Source organism: Tursiops truncatus, chromosome 8, assembly GCF_011762595.2.
Source record: "Tursiops truncatus isolate mTurTru1 chromosome 8, mTurTru1.mat.Y, whole genome shotgun sequence".
Taxonomy (NCBI): domain Eukaryota; kingdom Metazoa; phylum Chordata; class Mammalia; order Artiodactyla; family Delphinidae; genus Tursiops; species Tursiops truncatus.
Genome location: NC_047041.1, coordinates 48717827 through 48744955, shown reverse-complemented (window position 1 = coordinate 48744955; position 27129 = coordinate 48717827). Strand labels below are relative to the sequence as shown.

Genomic DNA, 27129 nt, shown 5'->3' with positions numbered 1-27129 from the left:
CCCTCTCTCGTTCCTATGATGTCTTCAGTCCTTCCTGTCTCACTAATTACTTTCCACCCTAGAGTAGAGGGGTGTATCTGTTTTGTTTTTTAAATTGTGGCAAAATACATATAATGTAAAATTTACCATCTTAACCATTTTTAAGTGTACAGTTCAGTACTGTTAAGTATATTCACATTGTTGTGCAGCCAATCTCCAGAACTTTTTCATTTTGCAAAACCAAAACTCTATACCCATTAAGCAATGACTCCCCTATTGCTTCCTCCTCCCATACCCTGGCAACCACCATTCTACTTTCTGTCTCTAGGAGTTTAATGACTCTAGGTACTTCCTATAAGTAGAATCATACAATATTTGTCCACTTGTGTCTGGTTTATATCACATAGCGTAATGTCCTCAAGGTTCATCCATGTTGTAGCATGTGTCATAATTTCCTTCCTTTTCGAGGCTATTCAGCTTTGAACTACATTCAAGGCTGAATACATTGAATGATTATCCAATATTCCACTACATGTACATTCTACATTTTGCTTATCCACATATCTGTCAATGGACACTTGGGTTTGCTTCCACTTTTTGGTTATTGTGAATAATGCTACTATGAACATGGGTGTATAAAGGTATATCTGTTTTATCTCCTCTACTTAAGTGTGAATTTTTCAATGACAAAGAGTGGGTCTCAGTCACCTCTATAGTTCTCAAGGTATCTGACACATGATGAGCACTCAATAAATACCGATCAAATAAATAAGACAGTAATCTGCTCCAAAGATGAAGTAAAAAAGTAATGATCTTCCACACACAAATTTTCAAAATGGCAGAATTACACAGCAGAAAAGCACAGTCTTTGCAGTAAGACAGTCTTGATTTCTGGTCTTGGATCTGCTTCTTCTTAGTCATGTGATCTTAGACATGTTGCTTAAGCTCTTCAGTTTCTTTATGTGGTTTTTGCCACAATTAAATACTATAACTTATGTAAAGCAGTTAGCACAGCACTTGGCACACCATAAACTCAAAAAATGTTTGCCAATATTACTATTATAAAATTATATAATAAAAGTAACTTATTGCACATACAAACATGCCATTTAGCTTCCTGGCCAAGATGACTTTAAAAGCAAAGAACGTACAGAATTCTGAAACCAAACAATTATGACAGGTCATAGTCAAAACAGAAAGAAACTATACAGCAGTTACAATGAATCCAGATTGGTATCACTAAACATGGAATCTTGAGCTATACAGTTGCAGTTCTGGGAGCTGGAAACTTTGTCACATCAAAGGGACAGACTTAAATGTTGTACTAAGAATCATCTCACTCAGCAAAGCAGCCTAAGATCTCATAAACGTTTTTTGTGTTTGTTTTTAATTTTCTTTTTTTTTAAATAAATTTATTTATTTTTGACTGTGTTGGGTCTTCGTTGCTGCACGTGGGTTTTCTCTAGTTGCGGACAGTGGGGGTTACTCTTCGTTGCAGTGCGTGGGCTTCTCATTGCAGTGGCTTCTCTTGTTGCGGAGCACGAGCTCTAGGTACATGGGCTTCAGTAGCTGTGGCACGCGGGCTCAGTAGTTGTGGCTCGCAGGCTCTAGAGCGCAGGCTCAGTAGTTGTGGCGCACGGGCTTTGTTGCTCTGTAGCATGTGGGGTCTTCCCAAACCAGGGCTCGAACCCGTGTCCCCTGCATTGGCAGGCGGATTCTTAACCACTGTGCCACCAGGGAAGTCCCTCATAAACGTTTTTTTAATCAGGATGACTTGAGGGTTTTTTTGGTGCCTGGGCTAAATCTATTTTGGATTTGATCATTCATGTTTTGAACATTTTAACAAAACGATGAAAGAAATAAATAGATCTTTATTACTATTTCAGACAGAAGTATTTATTTCGATCTGTCTCAAAGGAAATTGAGTGTCCCCACCCCACTCCCAGATCTTCTTGGACATTAATTCCTTTTGAGGTTGCTATCCAAATTTTCCAGACCAGAAACATTCCTTCCAAAGCCAGCTCTTAGAAAGTAGCGTTCTTAAATGTTAGAAGGAAAAGCTTATTCGAGTTTCTTTTTGTCTGCCAAAACAATTAACATTTGCCATGGCTAATTTAAATGGCTCTCTGAGACAAAATCAGAAACTCAGTTGTGTGGTGGAGGAGAGGGAAGGGAAGAAAAAGAGAAGGTAAGACAGAGTTGCCTGAATGCTAATATTGGCCCAAATGTGACCCCAAGGGACCATAACTCCTAACTTTCCTAGGACAATCATGACCTCATGTAAATTTAACTCTATACTGAGATGATCTGTTAAATGGATGACTAAATGTGATGATATACATATATTTTATAAGACCTTGCAATTAATTTATAAATAAGGGTAAAAATTCTTTGTCAGACCATACGTTCCAATTTTGAATTCAGAACAATACTTTCCCCATATGCTATGTGTCAATTTTAATTTGGCTCCCAAACAACCGCTAAGGGCTACTGCTGCCTTACCCACCCAGGATACCCAAATGACGTCGAGGCCTATTAGGTGAAGGGCACCAGGGTGAGACTTGAAAGGCAGGGCCCTGTTTAATCTTCACAACAACACTATGCTCTAAGTATTGATTTTGGTGATGACTGCACAACTCTGTGAATATACCAAAAAACTACTGAGTTGTATGTACACTTTAAATGGGTGAATTGTGTGATGTGTGAATTATATCTCAATAAAGCTATTTTAAAAGTCAGCATGATAGGGCTTCCCTGGTGGCGCAGTGGTTAAGAATCCACCTGTCAATGCAGGGGACAGGGGTTCCAGCCCCGGGTCTGGGAAGATCCCACATGCGGCGGAGCAACTAAGCCCGTGCACCACAACTACTGAGCCTGCGCTCTAAAACCTGCGAGCCACAACCACTGAAGCCTGTGCGCTTAGAGCCCATGCTCCGCAACAAGAGAAGCCTCTGCAATGAGAAGCTCAATGAAGAGTAGCCTCAGCTCACCACAACTAAAGAAAGCCTGCGTGCAGCAACAAAGACCCAACGCAGCCAAAAATAAAATAAATAATTTTTTAAAAACATTTAAAAGGCAGCGTTATATAAAATAGTAAATCTTAAGAAAGCTCACTATGTACACACACACCCCACTCACTCCTACTGCCCTGTGCCTGTAATCATTCTGTTATCTTATATACTTCCAACTTCAAATGTATTTTCTTTTTTTTTTTTTTTTTTTTTTGTACTCGGGCCTCTCACTGCTGTGGCCCCTCCCGTTGCAGAACACAGGCTCCGGACACGCAGGCTCAGCGGCCATGGCTCACGCGCCCAGCCGCTCCGCAGCATGTGGGATCTTCGCGGACCGGGGCACAAACCCGTGTCCCCTGCATCGGCAGGCGGACTCTCAACCAGTGCGCCACCAGGGAAGCCCTAAAATGTATTTTCTTATCCCCACTTCTTTCACAAAGTATGCACTCTTCTACACCAGCGTTCTTCTTTTCTTCTTCTTTTTGGATCATCCTTCTTTCACTTAAAATATGCTTGGAGATCTTCGCATATCAGTACTTAGAGAAACCCTCATTTTTGTTTGTAGTTTAATAGCTTTCCCTTTTGTGAACATACCCATTTAATTAACCAGTTTCCCACTGATGCACACTTAAGGTTGTTTCCAATCATTTGCTATTAGCAACAATGATACAATGCTTGTGCTTTTTTTTAATTTTTTTTTTATTTTTGCTGTGTTGGGTCTTCGTTTCTGTGTGAGGGCTTTCTCTAGTTGTGGCAAGCGGGGGCCACTCTTCATCGCAGTGCGCGGGCCTCTCACTATCAAGGCCTACTCTTGTTGCAGAGCACAGGCTCCAGACGCGCAGGTTCAGTAGTTGTGGCTCACGGGCCTATTGCTCTGCAGCATGTGGGATCCTCCCAGACCAGGGCTCGAACCGGTGTCCCCTGCATTGGCAGGCAGATTCTCAACCACTGTGCCACCAGGGTGTGCCTTCTTTTCAACTTGGTTTTATCAGGTAACATTCTGCTCCTGGACTGTCAGGAGACAGCACCAATAGCAGGAACCACTTCAGAGTTAGTTGGAACCGGGTCTGCATCTAACCTCCTCTGCTAACCAGCTACTAGCTACATGCCTCTAGGAAAGTTACTTGTATTTTCTGAGCCTTAATTTCCTCACTTCATAAAGTGGGCAAAATTCCACCTACTTTATCAGTTTGCTTTTAGGGCTCAATGAGATAAGACTGGCTCCCACTGTCCAAACTTGGGACAATTTTTGTATCAAAAAGCATAAATATTGGGGGAAGGGAGGCAGAAGATTGGCAATGGACTATAACACACTGGGGGGAAAAGAATCCAGGAATCCAAGTGATACTAAAAAATAAAAATACAAAAATAAAAGAGGAGGGGAGCTGAAAGCTAATCTATCAGAAAAATGCCAGGAAACAAATACAGAAAAAATTCACTGCCTAAATTTTTTTTAATAAAATAAGTAAAATTTATTTATTTTATTTAAAAGAAAAATGTCAGACTCTGACAAGTACAGGCTTCTGGTAACTGACTATACTGCTGAACTAAATGAATAAGCATTTTCAGAACACTAATGGAAAACTGATGAATTCATAAAAGTTCTAACAAAAGATCAAGATGAAAAAAAAATTAATTACATGGGACTGAGTGAACTGATGAGGATGATTATAATTTTTGTGACTTTCTGTTTGAATTAAAAAAAAAATCCCACAAGGACTCAGAGGCAAAAAAAACAAATCAATTTTCACTGCAAAGTAAAGGAGCTGTTACGGTGGAGGATTACTGGACTGAATGTCAATATTATGACATAGTATGAGTGTGTTTCATGTTTGGTAATTGCAATCATTGTTGCTTTTGTTGCGGTCATCCATTTACAATGCTTGGTGTCAGTTTATTTATCTCTTGTAAAAATAAAATACAGTGTGTGTGTGTGAAAAAAAAAAGAAAAATGTCAGGAAACAAATACAGAACGGAAGAGCAAATTAGAAAATCATCCTTTAATAGATGTTAATTAACCTAGGCCAGGATTATCAATAGATGTTTAAACCACTGAATGAAAGTTTTTGAGAAACAGGATATCCAAACAATCTCAAAGTATAACCCCACAATTTTATTAATTACAAAGAGAAAAGGGTTCCTTTACAATGCAGATATCAGGCAATGTCACCTCATCCAAAATACAAACCTCACATCACCAGTGACATGACAAACTGACAGAATGTGTCACCTAATGTGATGCAAGGGGAGGGATGCAGCATCGCCTCCGGGGAATTCTTACCACGAATGTTTAATCTGAGTCTAAGAATGAGAAAACAATTAGACAAATCCAATCTACAGTCTACAAAGCAGCTGAGATCAAAATGTCAATATTATGAAAGACAAAAAAGGCAGGGAAACTTTGCTACATTAAGAGAAACTAAAGAGACACGACTACATTGTGTAAGTAATCCTTATTAGATTCTGGGTCCCCCTCCCCCCAAAACGTTATAAATGACATTGGAACAACTGGGGAAATCTGAAGAATATTATTGTTTCAATATAATGATATTGTGGTTACAGGGGAGAATGTCCTTGTTCTTTAGACATACATGCTCCCGTGCTTAGAGGTAAAGTGTTGTGGTGTCTGCAACTCACTTTCAAATGGTTTAGAAAAAAAAAGTGTGTATGTGAGTATGTGTGCGTGTGTGTGTGTGCATAGAATGGTAAAGCAAACAAATCTAGATGAAGGGTGTAAGAGTGTTCACTGTAATACTTTTGCAATTTTTCTATATGTTTGAAAATTTTCAAAATAAGTTGGGGAAAAAAAATCAAACCAAACATGTAAACCACTTGACACCCAGTAGGTGCTATGATTGTTCCCATCATGGCTTCAACTAACTCAATACATCTACAAAAAGCTCCTCCCCTGTGCCCATGGGTAAAATAAACCAAATCAAAGTAAACACCACCAGCCAGCCAGTCCTGCCTTCAGAATGCTTATACTTTTGATCAGATGGCAAGGCAAAAACAGGAAGCAGCTGGAGATGAAGTAAGGTTTCAGTTCCAGAAAATCTACCTGGGGCCTACAACTGCAAATTTTTTTTAAATTAGGTAACTTTAAAAAACAGAACAGAACCAGTTACTTACCGTCACTAAGAATTGTTTCCTCATTTACATGGAAAAGTGGAGCTAAAATCTACCACCCAGGTTGACAGAATAAGACAGCATACATAATACACCTTTGTAAAGCATATATTATTGAAGACTCTCATTAAAAGATATTAGTCTCCTAGAATAAAAGCAGAGAAGGAAAGCTCCTGGATGGTTCCACCTTTGTTTTCCTATCAGAACACCCAGCAGAAGAATTTGCATTTAGCTTATGCTCACAAATATTGGATGAAGACATAATAATAAGACATTATGAGACAGAATGCCTAAAGAAAGTCTTTTGGGTAACAGATGCCACTGGAATTAGAGGAAAGATTAATATGAGCTGGCCCAGCCAGAGACAGCAACACCTTAACAAAAGCACATATTTATGTGCACATAAATTTGCCAAAGCCCTATTACACACATTATCTCATCTGAGCCTCACAATAATCCCCATTTTGGAGATGAATAAACTGAGGCTTGAAAAGACAAATTACCCACCTAGCACACAACTCAAATTTGTGTTTGCTCAACCCAGCCACAGAAGAACAAAAATAACTGGCTAAAAGAATGGAAATAATTCACAGCTCAGCGATCCCAGGGTCTCTGCTGGGACAGTGAGTCACTGATGGCCACTCCTAAACTCAGACCTTTTACCAAAAAAATGCCAAAAATCTGCCTTGGGATTGCTTCTATGGATATTCAGAAAGATGAAAAATCAGGCCTTTTTACCATGTGCTTCAGATATTAAAACAGTGGAGCTTAAATTCCCCTTTCTTGTGTGGTTATGTGAAGGAGATGGAGAGGAAGTGAGCAGAAGAGGTTATTTTCACTTCAAGGTTGATGGTGTCTGCATTTTAGTGAAGTTAACCTTAACTCAAAGATAAAATTTTTCTGCAGAATTTTCTGGGGGAAAACTCTTGGCTGCTTTACTATTTCAGATCACTTTTTAAACATCCTGTTGTGTTGCAGACTGGGAAATATATTTTATTTCTCTCTTCCAGAGGTTTCCATGTTATTTACATATCAACCTTTACTACAGCCATCACAAAAACCAGCAGGAACTCTTAATTCCATTTTTCCCCACTTTCTGTCCACCCATCACAAATTCCTTCCCTTAGTAAGAGAGGGTAGCCCAAGTGGCTAATGGACTTGACAAACGGCAGTGTCAAAGACTACGATACGAATTTTTTTTAATACTTATTTTATTTATTTTGGCTGCACCAGTCTTCCTTACGGCATGCGGGATCTAGTTCCCTGACCAGGGATCGAACCTGGGCCCCCTGCATTGGGATCTCGGAGTCCTACCCACTGGACCACCAAGGAAGTCCCTGCGATAAGAATTTAAATCAGGAGGCAATTAAAGGGAAACTGTCCGTGCCCTTTGACCCAGCATTTCTACCCCAGAAATGAATCCTACAGAAATATTCCCACAAGTTCATTACAAAAGGATGCATGCTCAAATGCTCACTGCAGTAGTGTCCAACAGCCACTGAAAAGGGCAAGTTAGAGGAACATGCAAATACATGGGGCAAATGCCTGAAAATATATTAAGTAAAAGAGCAAGCAGAATACGTATTATAATAATATCATGAGCATATGTGTGGGACAAAATGACAGCCATACACATCAAAATCGCAACAGTTGACTATGGTGGGGTGGAATCAAGGGAATTTTCCCTTTGTACAGTAGTTTGTTGTATATTTCTGTAATGAATTTTGCTTAATCTTACGTTATGTCTAGAATCAAAAAACTAATTTAAGATATATATTTATGTGCTCTTTCATGGCCTTTCCTCTTTGCAGTCAAATGCTCTACTCCTGAGTTATAGCCCCGCTTATCTTCGCTCTTCACTTTGGAAACAGCTAGCGTTCTACCTGCATTACTACCTCTAGAAATAAAGAGTGCTGGCTGTAGAAGTTTGCACTCTTAGGGAGTGACAGAATCATGGTTAGAAAGGACAGAAAAGGTCACCTACAATATCTGCCAACAAATGGTATTCCAGCCCATAGGCTAATTAAATATGTGCTGTTATCAAGAAAATCACTATCTTCTGAAGCAGGCCTTGATGTCTTCTAGCTTTGCTGTGACATTCCTAAACATGACATTCAGGAACGGGCAACTGACCTGGACACCAATGTCCACTATGTGGCAGGCTAAGCAGACAGAATCATTATCACATCCAAGAAAACTAACATTGTTACACTGTCATCTCCTATGCAGCTCCCATTCAAATTTCCCCAACTGTCCCCACAATGTCCTTTATAGCTTTTTTTTTTAAGTCCAGGATCCAATCAAGGGTTGCATGTGGCATTTGGTTGTCACAGCACTTTAGTCTCTTTTAATCTAGATTAGTCCCCCATTCATTTTGTTTTGTTTTGTTTCTCTTTCATGACATTGACATTTTCGAAGATCGCAGGCCAGCTGTTTTGCAGTATGTCCCACAATCTGGACTTGCCTGATTATTTCCTCATGATTAGATTTAGGTTAAACATTTCTGTCAAGAATTCTACCTTGGCGATATTGTGTACTTCCCATTGCATCAAGTTGTCTAGTTACACTGAGTTATCTTTTTCTTCATTGTGTCACTGTGGGTACCAAGAAAGCATCAGCCAATAAATAAAATATGTAAAATAATAAATAATGTCAAAAACAGCTTCAATGAGCACCAGCTATTCCAGGCACAGTGCCAGACATTTCAAAATGTATTATCTCATTTAAACCTCACGACAATCATGCAAAGAAAGAGGTTCAAAGAGGTTAAGTCACTTGCCCAAGGACACACATGTAGTGATAGAAAAATGCACAATGCACATGTGAACTCACACACACACACACACACACACACACACACACACACACACAAATGATCTCTGGGGTTCATGGTCTCCCTGAGGATCTTCCAGGGACAAGTTAAGAAGCCCTACCTTAGGGCTTCCCTGGTGGCGCAGTGGTTGAGAGTCCGCCTGCCAATGCAGGGGACATGCATCCATGCCCCAGTCCGGGAAGATCCCACATGCCGCGGAGCGGCTGGGCCCGTGAGCCATGGCTGCTGAGCCTGCGCGTCCGGAGCCTCTGCTCGGCAACAGGAGAGGCCACAACAGTGAGAGGCCCGTGTACCGCAAAAAAAGCCCTACCTTAAACTAATCTTGAGGAGTCCTACCTAGCTTTCGAGGGTTGAATTCCTGTGAAGAATAAACTGAAAATAAATGATCTGTGGTCCATACAAAATTCTTCCACACTTGGAAATGTTTGGAGATGGGCCACCTTTCCACCACAGCCAAGAAAATAGGGCAATGGTTCCATAAATTATTTTAACATTCTGGTATTTGTTTGTCTTGTTTTTTACTATTCTGCAATAAAATGAAAAAAATAGAGAATTTTTCACAAAGCTAAATATATTTTTAATTTTAAAATTATGCTCTTTCTACAACTTTTGATATAAAATGTCCTTTATTTCATGAGATAAAGCGAAGGAGGACATATTTTTTAAATATCTTTACTACAGAAAAATAACCATTGGCAACAACTCACCCAATTTTATCTTATTTTTTGTATTTTTACTTATCTATAAAATTCAAAAGTCTGAAACCCATTGATCTAGGGAATTCTATACAATCAAAATTATTTTTGAGAAACTAACTGGAATAAATGAAGTTCAGCCCAAAAAGAAACCAGATCTGAAATATTTCTGAAATTTCCCTTTAAGTCAACCAAAAAACATTTCAGAAGCTTGGGTGTCCTCATTTTAATGCATTTGTTAAAACCATTTTACATTTTGTATTTGCATTACTCATTGCCATCTTCCGATATGTTGATATTTCCTGCTTTTGAATGGGCCCTTATGACTTAGATTAGTTTATTCAGTCTACAAACATTCACAGAGTCCCCAGTTTGTGCAAGGCACTCTATTAGGTGCCTGGGAACCCAGACTGGTGAGTTTTTTCTTGCCTCCATGTCTCAGGTCAAAGGTCACCAACAACTTTGTGAACACTGCTCCTCCCCCACCAAGGAAGCATGAAAGTCCCCCTTGGGGCTGTGCTCTCCTAGCACTGCCTACAAACCTCTCTGTGTGTGATTATATGTTTATGTTCCACTCCCTCACCTGAGCAATTTTTCCAAAGCAAATACTGTCTTATTCAATGCTGTATTCCTAGCACAGTGCACGTATACCTGGTGATCAGTATAAATTAGTGGAATAAATATATCTTATGATGAGGAAACTAAAGCTCACCAAAAAAATATGACGTGTCCAAAATCATACAGCTAATAAATAAGTAGTACTCAGTCTTAGAAAGCCTCACCAGAGCTCTCTTCCATTCCACCATGCTGCATCCTACACACAGACAGTGAGTGAAAGATCTTAGATGTCTTCCTGGAACCTGAAACTCAATATGACCAAAAGTCCCTCCTCCTTGAAAAAACAAACAAAAATCTGGTCCCCAGCTAATGTTACCTTTCTCTTGTAAGCGGCATCTCCAGTGGCTCAAGGAAAAACTCAAGTCATCTCGACTCTCTCTTTTCCCTATACCCACATCCAATCAGTCTACAGTCTTATCACTTATAATCTTCAAACTTAGTGTCTCTCCAATCTCTTCCCTTCTGTCCTAGCCCCTGCCACCACCCTAGATCCAAGTCACCACCATTCCATACGTAGACTACAAAAATGACATGCTACCTCATCTCACGTTCACTTTGGTTAATTCTTTCCAGTCTCTTTCCCACTTAACAGGCACCGTGATGGTTTTAACATCATTCTACCTGCATATGTAATTCATCTAGCTAAGTAAAGCCATTCACTTAAGATAAAGACCAAATTCACCTGTGGCTCAGAAAACTGCCCACTCTTTAGACTCTGTCCACCTCTCCAGCCTCATTCGTCTTCATTCTGGTCTCTCTCCCTTGCTCGGCCCCCATATACTAACCTTTTAAATCCTCATATTTATCGCTTTCCTTTGTACTTTGAACATGCAGTTGCCCTTTGTCCCCATTCTCAGCACCACCCATTGCCGTCCTAAATTACTTACACTCACTCTCCAAGTCTTCTTGAAATGTCACTTCCTACAGAAAGCCTTCCCTGATTCTCCCAGACAAGGGAAGCACACCACATTAGGCACTTCTATCCCACCTAGTAGTACATCCCCCTTTGGCAGGAGCATTCATCACACCTGCAATTACTTCTCCAATGATTATCTCCCCTATTAGAACATAAGCTCCGTGATGGCAGTGGAAGCGTCTCTTTTCACTGAGGTATCCAGTCCTTAGAATATAGTAGCTGCTCACCATATCTGCTGACAGAAGGACAGGCTGAGGCCATAACATCAGGCGAGGTAAACCAAGGGGAAAGGATTCTTATCCCTTTGCAAAGGATTTAAACTAATGGAGAGGACTTCCCTGGTGGAGCAGTGGTTGAGAATCCGCCTGCCAATGCAGGGGACACAGGTTCAAGCCCTAGTCCGGGAAGATCCCACATACCGCAGAGCAACTAAGCCCATGCGCCACAACTACTGAGCCTGCACTCTAGAGCCTGCATGCCACAACTACTGAAGCCTGCATGCCTAGAGCCCGTGCTCCACAACAAGAGAAGCCACTGCAATGAGAATATGTGCACCGCCACAAAGAGTAACCCCCGCTCACCACAACTAGAGAAAGCCCGCGTGCAGCAACGAAGACCCAATGCAGCCATAAATAAATAAATGTTTAAATAAAATAAAATAAGCAAGAAAGGAATGCACAGTTTTTCAAGGTCACAGGGATAGCAGTGATAGGGCCAAAACTAACCTTCCATTCTGCTCATTTCTCCTCCCTAAAACACTAAAAAGCCTGGGTAGGAGAGGGCACAGCTTAGAAGAAGGGATGAAAAGATGGTGAGTGAGAGGTCCAAGATGACAGCTTCTGAATCTGCCTGTCACACTAATTGCCTCCAGATGGGCAGCAGTTAGACTTTTCATGCCTAGAGCAGCACTGTCTTACACAAACATAACCACTACCACATCCTTCTCCTTAATAGGAAGTTTATAAAATAACAAACTTCTTTCATCCACAAAGGAGAAGAAATAACAGGAGGAAAAGCTGTTGCTGCTCCAAGCACCTTAAGAAAAAAAAAAAAAAAAAAACCAAATGGCTAGTTTGGCCACCTGGACCTGCTCCTCAGCAATCAACAGGGAAGGGAGGGGAAAAGACAGCCTTCCTACCACATACTAAAGCAGGGAAAGGAAAAAAAAAGTATTAAATGAGGCAGAAGCCATTCGAAGTCTACTTATTCTTTGGGAATTATGAGAACATTTTGTGTAGAGCATTTAAAAACCTTGCTAATGCATTGGCAGCTCTTAATACAGGTACCAAGGAAAGGAAAAGTGGCATGAGCTCAACTGCAACAGTTAACTGTCCACGTGCTGCTGAGGCCAAACTATGTCTGTCACAGAAGCCACAAACCAGGCCAAGGGGTCAGGTTCGTTGCTGTTCATCCTGCCAAGCACCAACTGCAAGAAAAAGAAAAGGCAAAGCCTCTTCAATGAGGACTCTGTAGAATAACTATTAGCACAGTCTCATTCACCCTGGAGTTTCTGGGTGAAGAAGAGAAGGGATGAGAGGGTATTCAGAGACTGGAAAGTGACTCAGAGAAAGAGATGTCATCTACTGGTGATAAGAGGGAGATTTTGAAACACAGAGGAAAAATGAGAATTGCAAATGGAGAGGCAGGGAAAGAAACTGGAAGAACTTCAAGAGACACAGAGGGGTGGGGAAAGGAAGGTACAGCGGGAGGGATGCTCAGCAAAGCAGACAGTAAGCAACAGAAAAACACAGAGGGAAGCAAAGCCAAGCAGTCCATCTTTTCCCAAATCCCAAAGCTGCTCATTGCATCCCAATAAATCACTCTACCACAAAGCCCATACAATGAATTGTCCTTTGCATCCAGTAACAAGCAGCATTTAACGAAGCATCGCCCAGCTGCAACTTTAGAGACCTAAGGGTCTGAATTAAAAATGTACAAAATTGGTTCAGCAACAGAAGACAAACAGTAATGACTTTCCCCCAATGCCTGCCTTGGCTATGAAAGGTTTAGCATTTTGAAGTTAAGCATAAAACACTCTGGCATTTCTCCTTTTGACATTCCAAGAGGGGGTGTGGTTGACCCCAGGTCCATTCATTTCCAAGGTTGTAGATCTCTCAGCTAAGACTGGCCCCATCTGTTCTGGAGTCAGCCAGCTGTTTATTTCAAAATAACATATTTATTGTACTAATCATCCTACTAACTCTTACAAGAAGAGAGCCAATATCATACGGGTCGAAATGCTCTCTGTCTTGTTAAACGTGTCAGTTTGTTTAAAAACCAAAACCAAAAAGCAAAAAAAACTCCACTATCCTCCTCGGTTTCCACCTCCAGGATCACTCTTCCATGCGTACCTTTCAGTAACGGCAAATGAAGGTTAATGGCGCTTCTAACTTTTCCTTTCCCCTAACGCTTTAAAATGAACCAGAGTGTACCTAATGATCCCTTCTCCCAACCGTTATTTGTGACTGGTGACTGTGCCTCAGGAAACGGCAGCTCATTATGGTACCATTGTCAGTGGCAAGGAGCCTATTGCAATGTAATTTAAAACACTCACACAAGCACAAATCTGTCGGCTCCACTTCCAAACAATCCTGAAATCCTGCAGTTGGGAGAAGAAAAACACTTAACAAAAATGCTGCATCTAGAAGCCCAAGAGAACCTTCACCAGACACGTGAAATGTTTCTGACAGGCACGGAGTGCACCATTAAAGGACACTGTCACCTCAAATCAGCAGAAAAGGCGAGACAAACGACGTAGACACACATACACATAAAATAAAGCCCCACAAAACTTAACCTACTCAGAAGCACGCTCATCTTAAAAATGAATAGTGTGTGCTCGCCCAAGTGACATGAAATGTTCCAAAGTAGTGCGACCACATTAAATCACTGTCTCCATTTCTCCCCACGCATCACCCCTTCCCACTCAAATCTCAGCACTCGGGCCGTGTGTGACAGGACTGCAGTCCCCCAACCTCTGCCTTCCTCTGATTTTCCAAGAGCACTTCCGAACGTCCTCCGCAGCCCAGCCCCCTCTCCCAGACTCCAAAAAGATTGAGGGGAGTTGCGACTAGGGAACTGGCAGGCATAGGTCCTCCGGCGGGGGAAGGTTGCTGGAGTTGTTCTTTGCAGTGACCCAAATTGCACAGAGCTTTTCGCTTAGCAGCGTTTGCGAGCACCTCCCCAGTCCTCCCGCCCCCATCTTCCCAAAAGAAAGCCTTGAGAACTAAGCGGGAGGAATAACTTGGTAAGAATCATTTGAATAAATCACTTCAACTCACCTGGTTTGGGATTTTTCTCCCCACCCCAGGCATAAACAGAAAGGATGTGCGAATGAGTCACGCACGCAAGGGAAGGTGTTGCGATGTCCTAAGTCCAAGGGCTGGAGTCAGTCCCTGCCCTGGTGCTGCTGCTACTCTTAGCTCAGCTGGAGCGAGCGGCAATCGCAAGCCTAGCAGCAGCAGGGGGGTGGATAGACCTTAGCACAATGAATGCAGTGGGGTTTTTGCAATGACATCATCCCTCTGTCCAAAAGGCCCCAATAGCCATGCTCAGGTGCGGTGCATTCTGGGAATTGTAGTCTCCTCAAGGGCTGGCGGGGACACCGAGGCTGTTGCCGGAACTACAATGCCCAAAATGCGCCAAGGTCGGACGCGCCCAGAGCGGGCAAAGGGAGCGAAGGGGACTCGGCCGCCATGTTAGGAGTGCTAGGACGTTTCTGCGGAGCTGGCTGAGGTTTTAGGGAACGCGGGAGCCGAGTGGTGGTGCAGAGGGGACGGTGAGGAGGAGGACAACCCGGTCGGAGAGCCTGGGTTCCAAACCTGGGCACCGGGGGATGGAGGCGGCATCTGGGGACTGAGTAGGACGCGTCTGGCTGGTGGCGGCATGAGAGACCGAGTGGGCCTTGACCTCACGGTCTTGCAGGGGTTGCGGAGGCCCTCTACTCCTCTTGCTCCATTTTATAACTAAGGGATTGAGGGAGTCAGTTTACTCCTGGTCTCAGAGCATCATTGAGACCCGCTAACAGGATAGTCGGGGGGGGGGGTTGTGAATTTTGGGGAGTGCGGAGACCCCGGGTGGCGATTCTGTCGCCTTTGGTCGGAGAAGGTTTCACCTAACGGAGTTGGGCTCTCCCTCCCAAATTTATTTTTATCTTCTTGTCATTCATTTTTCAACCATCCTTACCCTTTCCCAGGGTGTCGTACCCTCATTGGTTTTTCATACAGCAATGATTTGCAAAAGGTTCCAAAGAAATCGATGTTGGAAGGGAGCTAAGGTGGAAGGGAACGGTGTTTTGGCCCCGAAATAAAGACAAGACAGGAAGAGTCCTACAGGAGTAACACACCCGGTTTAAAACGACATCTTCATACCTGCCAACGAAAGCAGGGAGATGTTGAAAGGGAATATTGATGATAGACCGATTGGCGGCTGGCTATTGGTTCCGGAGTAACTGGGATTCTTGAATAAACCTAGAGCGTTATGCTAAAAATACTGCGGAGACGGGATCTTCAGTAGCATGGATCACGGACTTATTTAAAAAATACATTTAGTGTTTAATTTGTGGAACTCCATATATACGACCATTTTAGGAACTAATTTTCTGTTGAACTAGGTAGCTGAAACCGAAGTCATTGGTCTTTAAGTTGTTTTGCCCAGTATTTCAAATGGACTGTGTTTTTTTCCCGATTGTGTTACTAAAACAATGCTGTGTGTTTGTTCTTTTTCAGAGTCTGTCTACACTATGAAAAGATGGGAAATTTCTTTCTTCCTGAGGGTGTCCGAAGGGCTAAAAATGCCGATATATTTGTGCTGTTTTTCTCCTTTCCTTTTGTGTATTATCCTGAAAAACAAAATTAACTGACACTTTGGGTCATCAGGGGTATGCACTTCACTTGTTAGGAGTTAAAATTATAGCTGATAAATGGATTATCATATCAAGGAAAGACTAGGCAGAGTGATTATAAACAACAAAAGCATGGTCCAAAAACATGTCTCAAATGTATGCAGATGATAACTACAAAAACAGTTTTATAAAGAATGATCTTATATATGTCATGTTTCTGGGAACAAGGCAGGTGAGTGGCTTTGTTTCATTTTTAAACAAAGGTAGTATGTATTGACCTCACTTATCCATGGATACAACAATGGGAAGAGCTTATGAAATCATTTGTTATTCAGAAATACCTTCTTTGCAAATAATGTTGGTAAGTATAGGAAAAGGTACAGAATGTTTACTGTTTTCTTTCTGATCATCAGTATAACTATAGACGTGTTTTAAGCATAATAGAGATGAAATAGACTGAACAGGTTTACATTTAGGCTTAGTTTCAAACTCTTACAAATTATTCTTAGGGCTTGGTGATTCAGGGGTGGTATTGTGTCTTATATGAACTTACGTTGTTCATTTTATAATACTTCTTTATGTAAGCAATAACCTCAATTTGAGTTACTATGGAAGACAAATGGCGGGGGGTTGGGGGGAGGGACCCAGCAGATTTCACAGAAATACTGTATGTGAGAAATGAGACCTGTATAATGTAGTGATTTCTATAATTTGTCATGTGATTGGATAGTTAGAAATTTTTCCAGCCTTATATCCAATGGACATCTAACCATAAAGAAATGAAACAAGTCTAGTTACTATCTCAAAAAACAACTCCATGACCCTTAACTTTTAGAAAAAAAAATTATGTACTCTGTGTAGAAATTTCATTTAAAAAATTAGTACTAGAGGAATTGATGATGCCAGCTTCTGAAAGAATAACCTCAGTGTCCCAGAGGAAAAACTGGGTTAGAAAGCTGAAAAGTGGAATTAGGAATGCCTTAAGTAAATAAAGAAATCTACCTTCTTTTTCTGTCAAAAGGGAATTAGAACATTGATTTGTATTATAATTATAGGTAGTTCATTAAAGAGTATTGAGTTAGTTGCTATTATATCAAGGGTTTTTTCAACAGGGTCAAGTGTCTGGAACACCTGTAGAACTCTAGAAATGTGTAGCTTTTGCCCACCATTCATCCAGCTGAATTATTGTCCAGGGTTGTAACCAGCTGTTGTGTATTTTTAAAACACTAGAGGTGAGTGCACAGGGGTGGGGTAGAGCAGCCTTCCACATCCCATATTTGTGGTTTTTTGTGGTGTGTCACACAGGTAATAACAAAGTTTTGGCAAGGATTTTAGGTTTATTACTAAATATATTAATAAATGAATTTTGAAGATGTGTAGATGACCTAGGGATCAATTTATGCATGGGGTGGAGGAGGGGACATCAATTTTAGCTTTAAGAATACCACAATATCCTGACTTCCTGGATATTTCTTTTTTTTTTTTTTTTTTTTTTTTTTTTTTTTTTTTTTTTGCTGTACGCGGGCCTCTCACTGTTGTGGCCTCTCCCGTTGCAGAGCACAGGCTCCGGACGCGCAGGCTCAGCGGCCATGGCTCATGGGCCCAGCCGCTCCGCGGCATGTGGGATCTTCCTGGACCGGGGCGCGAACCCGCGTCCCCTGCATCGGCAGGCGGACTCTCAACCACTGCGCCACCAGGGAAGCCCTGGATATTTCTTAGAGTGAGGGTTTAGTCTAATACGAAGAAAGTCTGATCATAAGAGACACTTAACCAGTAAGAGCTCAAAGCTATGACAGAATTATGGTAAAGTTACTCAGATATTTAAAAGAAACTGAAGTATCTAGACAGAGGCAAAAAGATATTAGAATTTTCTGAAAATAATTTTTCTTTAACTCCTTGCCCTAAATCCTAATTTTTTTTAATTATTGATGTTATTGTAGTATTCTTGGTATTTGGGTACATGATATATAAGAGTATCTTTTTTTTTTAGCTCAAAATTCTTTGACTCATTACTACATTTGTGATCTTTTCATTCAAAGTCATGTAACATTCTTTCATTCATATCTGCTAAAGGATAAAGACAAGACAAAGAGAACAAGCATATGAAAATTTTAAAGCAGCCCCAAGAGTCAAACTCAATAAGTCTTCCTTCAGAGGAGGGAGGTCCTCTTGGAGATGGTATATGAAGACTGACTTTAGTGTGTTGGGCAGTAATATTAGTGGCCTTTCTGGACTCCTGTTGCTTCAGTTTTAAATCTATCTTGAATAGCTTGCTAATTTTTTACAGAAATTCGTAACATTCTAAGCCTCAGTGGTAATAGCAGCCTCATGGGGGTGATGGTTAGGATTAAACAAAGTTATGTAAAGCATTTAGCAGAGGACTTTGGAACATGTAAGTTTCTTGTGGATTTTTTAAATTTTTAAAAAGTAGTCTCAAAGTACTTAGGACCCAAGGACAGGGATTACCTCAGCTGAACTCTTAGCAATTTGTTGATAAGTCAAACTTGTATGACCAAATTGTTAGGAAAATACAGTTCCAGTTTTTCCTTTGATAAAGTGATGATATAGGGCAACAGTTTTTTTCAGCCCATGCCACGTAAGGAATGTAAAATTCTTGTTATTGAGATCGTGTTAGTGCCTGGGATGGCTGAAGTCAAAAAAATTACAATAAAATTTTGTTTGTGTTCTTGTATAGTTTGAAAAATCCCGACAGTTGATTATGAAAATTAGGCCCTGTCTTTACTGAGGATCAGTGTAGTTAATTAATTCTGTAAAAGATGATGTCCTAAATTATGAAAAATGTTAGAATTGTTTCATGCCTTCAAAGTTCTAAAATGCTTTTATATTTTAAGCTATGAAATTTGAGAGAACAGCCGTCAGTTATGTTGTCCACCTGTCTGTGTCTCTTCCAAAATAGAATCAATTTTCTTAGCATTCTCAGAAATGAAATGCCGGCAACCCAAAGGTGATGTAAACCCAGCAGTTACAGTAAGAATTATTTTAAGCTGATCACAGAATTGAGACAAGCGAACTTAAGGGGGAAAATGAAAAACATTTTACCAAAAATTATCTTTATATTATAATTATTATAATTATAGCTTTATATTGAGTTAAATGTTTTCAACAGCGTGTATTTTTAAAGTAGACACAGATGAGCCTGTCATACAGGGTTCAGCAGTTGTAGTTTCTCCAGGGAAGATCTTTAACTCATTCAGCAAACTTTAATGTTTCATATTTTAAGCATTTTACTTTAACAACATTCAGAAAACTAAAGTGTATGTTTTCTAGTCTTGTTTAGTTGACCCACTGTTGTGTTTGTAACAAGTTGGCATAATTTTACCTGCTGGGTTTAATAGGCCACAAAAGGTATGTGTAGTAAATATAAATATCGCAATGTCAGGATGCAAAATCAAGATGCTCATAGCTAATGATTAACCAGAAAAGTGAGCCCTCTATCCTATGATTTTTTATTTCTCAGTTTTTAATAGGTTTGGATAATTAAAGTGGCACTAGAAAAACATTTCTTTGCAAGAATATGAACTTAATCCAATATAAATATGTTCATGAATATAGCCACTTAAGGAAAGTGCAGAGATATACAGTTGTAAGAAATTAATGTACAGTAAGTTGGTACATATTCATAATTCTTAATTTGATATGGACTATTTGATGGTGATGTATGTTATTGAACTTGCTGTAAAGATTAGTCCTCAGTGAGTTCTGTCTTAAAACATTTTAGGAAATGTTCGTCAGAGTCACCCTCTTTACACCTAAGTCATGATTTGGTGAATTTGGCACATAGGTGCTTGTAAATGGAACAGCTTGGAGACTTTTGAGCTACTCCACCACCATAAGATAAAGTTCAGTAACCATAACCCTTAGCATAACCTAAATGATAATATTTTTTCACCTTTGAGCCAAAATAAAACTCAGCTTTCCTCCTTCCTTACCCTGCACCACCAGACTTTTAGTCATTAATGTAGTATTAAGTGGGATCTTTCATAGTTTCTTGGCAGTTGTCCCCATTGAACTGGACAGCATTTATGCTGTTGGGTCGGTGTTAGCATATGTAGAGCCATTTTCTTGTGAATGTTTCATAATATCTTATATACAAGACAGAAAAATTATAGAAAAACTTATTTTTTAAACATGCTGAAATAAAGCAGTTGCCTAAGTGGTGATGTAAAAAAGTATACAATTGCAAATAACAACATAGTAGAGTACTTCATTACAATTGCTAAGCTGCAACTAAACGTCTTACATAAGTGTGATATAAATGACCTTTACCAGTCCTATACTATTTCAGTGAAATACTTTCCTAATAATAGGATGGTACAGCATTTACTCTGTCCCAAAAATTGAGAATGCAGTGAAAATTAAGTGCTTTTTTGTTTGTTTTTTGTATTTCAAATCGGAAGATGTTTATTGAGCATCTACTATGTGCAAGAAAGATACTTGTCTAATACTGCAATGGATTAAAACAGACAAATCTGAAATAACAGTTCCTTCCACCAAAAACTCCAAAAAACATAAGATACCTCTGAAGTAATCAACACAGTTCTATATGTGTTTGTAATACCCTTTGGGGAATTAAGCAACATTTACTAAACACCTAAGCATATCAGAGTGCTCTGTTAGCAAGCATTCTAAACAGAACGATCTGAAATATTAAAATAACGCAGAACTGACAAATATTAGTCTATTAACCAAGATTTGATGAATGAATAAAGAAATCCATACGAACTACTAAAAGGAAGGCTTCAAAGGTGCTTCAGAGGAGATGGATTTTCTTCTTGGCTAAATAAAACATGATAGAAATGCTGGTCCTTTTCTGGGGTTCGGCTTACTAAAAAGCCTATACTTGGAGTTTATGACGTTTTTCTTTGAGCTTGGGATATTAAAGTTGCAAAGGTTGGAGAGTTCTGACGTAAAGCCTGAGGACAGCTAGGTGGATTGGTTGAAATCTGGTCCCTGAGATGAAGGGACAGAAATGTGCTGTTCTGGGCCCAGCATGGGTAACACATGGGTAGGAAGAAAATTGGCCTGGAAGGCAAGAAACCTTGGTTGAAAAGTTGATTTTGATACTAACCTGCAGTCTCAGTTTTTTAAAGGTCATTTGAAATCTAAGTACAGGAAGTACTGTTTTTGATGATGAACTTTACATTTATTTATTTAACATTTGGCAAGCTCAATGGAAGAATCTCCATTTCAACTCTGCTTTGTTTACTCTTTGTATCTTTAATATTGGGTATTATGCCTCTTGAGTTTCAGTCCCATGACTATTCTGTTTTCGGTATTCATGTTTTTGTCTTTCTAAAATTGTTTGCTTCTTTGTTTCTTACTAGTCCTGAGATAATTTATGAGCAATTATTGTAGCATTTCATCTGGCAGTGTATTTGCCTAAGATGGGTTGCTGGATTTTCTTGTTTTCCGGATAAACTCTGCACTCTCGTCTTTCTCATTCTTGGAATCCGTTTTGCATTCGTTGCAGTTCTGGGTTCTTGTATGGAAATTCTAATATTTATGGAGTACTGAGAGGAAGCCAGATTTCAGGAGTTTAAGGAGTGAGTGAAAGGAATGGGGAAAGAAGTAGGCACTGCATGTAGATAATTTTTAAGAAGTTTGGCTCCAGGGCTTCCCTGGTGGCTCAGTGGTTGAGAGTCCGCCTGACGATTCAGGGGACACGGGTTCGTGCCCAGGTCCGGGAGGATCGCACATGCCGCGGAGCGGCTGGGCCCGTGAGCCATGGCCGCTGAGCCTGCGCTCTGCAACAGGAGAGGCCACAACGGTGAGAGGCCCGCGTATCGGGGGGGGGGGGGGGGGAAAGAAGTTTGGCTCCAAAAGAGGTAAGAAGTAAGAGTTTACAGAGGGCATGTGGGATTGAAAGAGGGTTTATATTTAAATCTTCCTACTTCGGGGTCAAAATCACATTCTACTTCACGCGGTCTGATCATTTCCCAAAGGAATCAGGACTTAAAATTCTACCTTGCCCTGAAATCGGGCCAGGAGGAGAGGAGGAAGAGCTCTGAAGTATTTTTGTGATTTTTTTTTTTTTTTTGTACGTAATACTCAGCTTTTCATTTGATTTGATTATTTTTCCTTCCCAGTTTTCAGGTCTTTTCATTTAACCTAACTTGTACTCCAAGAATAGTGGTTTTTATCACAGTTCCAAAAAAAAACATAGCAATGACCATGAGCCTCAGCTTTTGAAAAATGCCTTGTTCTAAAAGGTGGTGTCTGCCCTTTATACCTGTATCATTAATTCTTCCTAGCCAGACTGACTGGGATGATCTTCACAACCACTTTTAGAAAAAATGGTGCTCAGTTGAACCAGGAGGTTAGACTTGAACAAGACATGTCTGTTTCTTGTCCAATGTACATTTACCTAAAGGAGGAGAAATCTGAGATAGTCAAATTCTTTAGATTACTTAAATGAGGAGGGTATAATTGTCACAAGGAGAGAAAAGCAACTAACACCTTAGGGCAACCAGGCCCTCCACAAAAGTGGAAAATACAATTCTGACTGATATGAACTAAATTTTCCATAACCTGTACTCACTCTCATCCCATTACCCAGTAACGTAAATGAGCTGCTGTTTCTCTCTGGGAGTTTAACTGGCAGAATAAATGGAAAGATGTCAGCAAAAGAAGGAAGCAGGTAAGACAGATAAGATTTTGTATAATCAAAAAATATATCCAAGGTGTTGGTTATTACTAGATCTTGGCACGGTAACCCAGGTTTCATTGCTTTCCATGAGATGTACCAGAAGAAATAACCTGAGGTATTTCCATGAAAAGAGAAACTTAGGGCTACCCGTGAATTGCTCTGCTATAAGTTACATTTTGGATTGCAGTGCATAGTGCAAGCCTCCATACATCCAGCAAGATGCCCCATTTTAGGCTAAAACTTGACTGTCCAGACTAATAATCTATTTCTAACAAATTTAAGACTATCTCATAGTCTCCCACCTCTTCAACCATCTGGAGAGAGGAAAAGATAAAACAGTATTACTTGAGTAATTGTCATGGGCCCAAAGTTGTACCCAGATTCAGAAAGTTATTGGACATCCCTGTTTACTGCTGAGTTGTTTATTTAAGGTGTTACTTATTTAATTGTTAATTATTAATACCTGCTCAGTGGTCTGATGAAGATAAACTTCAAATAGGCTGTTAATTTACATGCCTGAACCCATTCTGCCTTTCAGTAATCTGAGTAGAAACTTAAAAGTTATGTGTAACACATCGTAGCTTGAGAGAACCCTGAATTTCTAGAATATATCTTGATACTGTGTAAAGTTCACTTAAAATGCACTTAACAGTTCAAATAACTGGAAAGTAATTCCTCTGATAACACTGGCAAGGACATGCTATTAAAATATTTTTGTGCTAGTTGAAGTCAAAATAGACCTACAGCCTATCTGTCACATTGTATGTGTTTATATTATGCATTATGATGGTTAAATCCACTTAAGATCATCACCATAGGATCATGAGAAGTTAATTTAGTAGTTGAGAGTATGAGCGTTAGCAATTGAAAGACCTGGGTTTGAATCTCAGTACTTATGTGATTTGGGGTATATTCATCAGTCTGAGACTTTGAATCCTATAAAAATAGTATTTGTCAGCTTCATTGAGTTTTCCGAAGAATTAAGAAAATAATATGAAATTTAATAAGCTCTCAAAAGGCAGTATACTGTAGTGGCTTAGAGCATAGTCTCAGAGCCAGTCAGCCTGGGTTGAAGTCACACTTCTGCCCATTGTGTTGACTTTGAGCAAGTTATTTAACTCTGCCTCAGCTTCCATCTGTGCAGTGGGAATAGTACCTCCCTCATTGGCTTGCTGTGAGAATTGAATGCATATATAAAGCAGTGTCGCCTGTGAGATCACTTTTGAGGCAAAAACTAGTTTTTTACAAATCTCACCATGTATTAGGATTCACTGAAAGTACATATATCCTTCAAAGTTAAACCATTTTTAATCATGGAGAGTATGATTCTCTCTGCTTTAGATGTTATAAGTTAATGCCCCATCAGTTTTAACAGTTTACCAAATACCTAGCTTAGTAAATGATACTTTACACGCTATATATTTTATGCATAACATATATGATATTCGTACCATAGTTTATAATTAGCAGGGATTCTATCACAGTTTAAAGATTGAGAAGATAAGGAAAGTATTGTCTAAAATAAAACCATTTTCAGGGTTTGGTCTGCAGATACCTGAAGTGAGTTCAATCTTTATGGTTCACTTTAAGAATGTTGGGTCTGTAAGACATTCCAAAGGCAGAGCTTGAAAGAACTGCCTTTGAGTCAGGCCTGGGTTCTGGATTTCTGGTCTAATAAGCTAGGAAGTAAGGTATCAGCTTAGGCAAATTAACTTTTTTTTTTTTTTTCCCTTGCAGTACGCGGGCCTCTCACTGTTGCGGTCTCTCCCGTTGCGGAGCACAGGCTCCGGACGCGCAGGCTCTGGACACGCAGGCTCAGCGGCCATGGCTCATGGGCCCAGCCGCTCCGCGGCATGTGGGATCTTCGCGGACCGGGGCACGAACCCGTGTCCCCTGCATCGGCAGGCAGACTCCCAACCACTGCGCCACCAGGGAAGCCCGCAAATTAACTTTTGAATCTGTTTCCTTATCTTTAAAAATGCAGTAACATTTAACATAGAACACCAGATACATAGGGTTTTTTTGTTTTTTTTGGCCACGTACCACATGGCATGTAGGATCTTAGTTCCCTGACCAGGGATCAAACCCACAACCCCTGCAGTGGAAGCACAGAGTCTTAATCACTACACCACTAGGAAGTCCCTGGGGACCTGTATTTTTAAGGCACTCACCATGTGATTTCCTCTTCACCTAGTTTTACTTGAAAGCACCGTGGTAAATTAACTTGCCAAAGTCAGGCCTCAATACATAGGCCCCCTCTCATTTTTGTGTTCCTAACTACTTTCCATTGTGCTCACTATTTCTTATTGCTGCAATTCCAAGACACAGTTGCCAAAACTTTTTAAATGTTTCTTTGTAGGTATGTTCAATGAAGAATGTAATCCACCCACATCAAGTATTGCTTAATTCAGGTGTATAAAGTTTATTTTAGGGAAATGAACAAATTATATGATCCATGTCTTCATCTAAAGTATTTGATTAAAAAATTTTGAATAAGAAGCAGCCCTACGGTATCCTATTATAGACATCCAGAGTGTCAGTATTTGGGGATAGGGGGTACTGGTTCAACCAGTTCTAAATCCATTTATTTTGTTCTGTACATACGTATTGATTAGTTACCAAGTGAGAGGCTGTGGAGGTACAAAGATTACTATGACCCTTTAGACCATTAGACTCAACCTTTTACTGTCATGTACCCCTTGGTCAATCTAGTGAAGTCTATGGATCACTTTTCAGAAAAGTTTTTAAAAAGCATAAAATACAGGGCTTCCCTGGTGGCGCAGTGGTTGAGAGTCCGCCTGCCGTTGCAGGGGACACGGGTTCGTGCCCCGGTCCGGGAAGATCCCACATGCCGCAGAGCGGCTAGGCCCATGAGCCATGGCCGCTGAGCCTGCGCGTCCGGAGCCTGTGCACCGCAACGGGAGAGGCCACAACAGTGAGAGGCCCGCGTACCGCAAAAAAAAAAAAAAAGCATAAAATACGGTATATTGGGTAATAAAGGGAGACAATGATATTGAAATAATTATCAAAAAATTTTAATTTTGGACGTAGAAATATATATGCTTTATAATTCATTAACAAGCAAGTTGTCTGCAGCAATCGTAATAGGAAAACATCAGAGTTCAGCTGTGACACGTTTACGCCTAACACTACTATGATCTGTTGCCTGCATTCAGATTTTATTAGAAGTTATTGAAAATAGAGATGTAATTTTTCCCCATCCAATTTCATGGACCCCTGAATTCTGACTATGAACCCCTGATTAAGAACCCTGGCTAAATTTTTTAATAATAGGAACTTTCTCTTTTTCACTGTTGTACCCAAGACCCAATTAAGATCTTTAGAGACCCAAGCACTGAAAAACTTGTGACGCTCTACCTCATATATTCAAAATCAAAATAGTTGCACCATGAAGTGGACTTAAGGAAGTTCTCAAATTTCTCATGTTGAGGACATAGATACTTTTAGAAGGTACTAAATTATCTCCATTTGTTTCGTGGGGGCAGGCAGGGAAAGAGGCTGCTTTGCTGTTTTCTGAAAGTATCCAAGCTTGTCTATATCTGCTATACTTGGTACGTGGTTAAGAGCTCGATAACAGAATAAATGAATGAACCTTTACCATAAGGGGTTCACGATTTTAGAGAATATTAAATTCATCAAGGTATAAAATGAAAAAATGGAATACCATGCTAGGGAGTACATGCTCTGCTCCATAAATGGACAGATTAGAGGTGTTTGTAACTAGTATCTCTTATAGATAGAATGAAAGAATAGGGCTGGTATCTTCAAGTGGTCGCACTGGAGTGTAAGCTCCCTGAGGGAAGGATTTTTGTCTTTTTTCACTGTATCTGATATATTCCAAAAACCTAGGAAAGTTCCTGGCACGCTCAACTAGTTTATCCTTACCTAATCAGCCTCAGATCTGTGGTACCTCTATTTCTCCAGACACTGCTCAAACATTTCAACATTAACCTACCTGCAACTATGGAAATTTTTAAAAACTACCTCTTCTTCCTTAGACATTCAATAAGTGAATCAAGGGTTATTGTTTTTCTCAGTAGCAAGCTAGTAAGTACTGCCATAAATATATGTTTAGCTACCACTTTCATTCAACAGTACTTCAGGGTAGAAATCACCTGCATTTTAAAATTAAGGGACAAATCAGCTGAGGGTCACCTGTTAACAAGTAGAGAGGAATTGAAAATAGAACCTAGGTTTGTTTGACATTTTTTAAGTCTACACAAGAACTGCTGCTAGTATCTTTTGCTTTTAGGTGAAACAAAAAAGGAAAAAGGAAATGTCCCAGACCTAAGTAGCTTCCATTTGGCCAAGACTACAAATGTAGTGTTTTCCCTTCATTTCCCAAAGAGGTGCAACAACCATGTGACACCAAGGCCTTTTGATGACAAAACAGAAGTTCCATAACTATTTAACACATTTT

General features: G+C 40.1%; 1 protein-coding gene and 1 long non-coding RNA gene across 6 annotated transcripts in view; one reads left to right on the top strand and one right to left on the bottom strand.

The window, feature by feature from the left end:
• RAB30 (RAB30, member RAS oncogene family) overlaps positions 1-14645 on the bottom strand; it is an 80938-nt gene extending 66293 nt beyond the window's left edge. The window contains exon 1 of the mRNA XM_019948774.2: positions 14460-14645. The gene's annotated coding sequence lies outside the window, so the exon portion shown is untranslated. The remainder of the gene's footprint in view (positions 1-14459) is intronic.
• Positions 14646-14849: 204 nt separating this feature from the next.
• Positions 14850-27129, top strand: part of LOC109552335 (uncharacterized) — a 39969-nt gene continuing 27689 nt past the window's right edge. For 2 of the 5 annotated variants that reach the window (XR_002179134.3, XR_004527857.2), the window contains exons 1-3: positions 14850-14956; positions 15906-16382; positions 22599-22679. This is a non-coding gene — a long non-coding RNA (uncharacterized lncRNA). Of the gene's footprint in view, positions 14957-15905; positions 16383-22598; positions 22680-24425; positions 25191-27129 lie in introns of those variants that run through there. The other 3 variants (XR_012333388.1, XR_012333387.1, XR_002179135.2) reach the window with 2 other exon arrangements.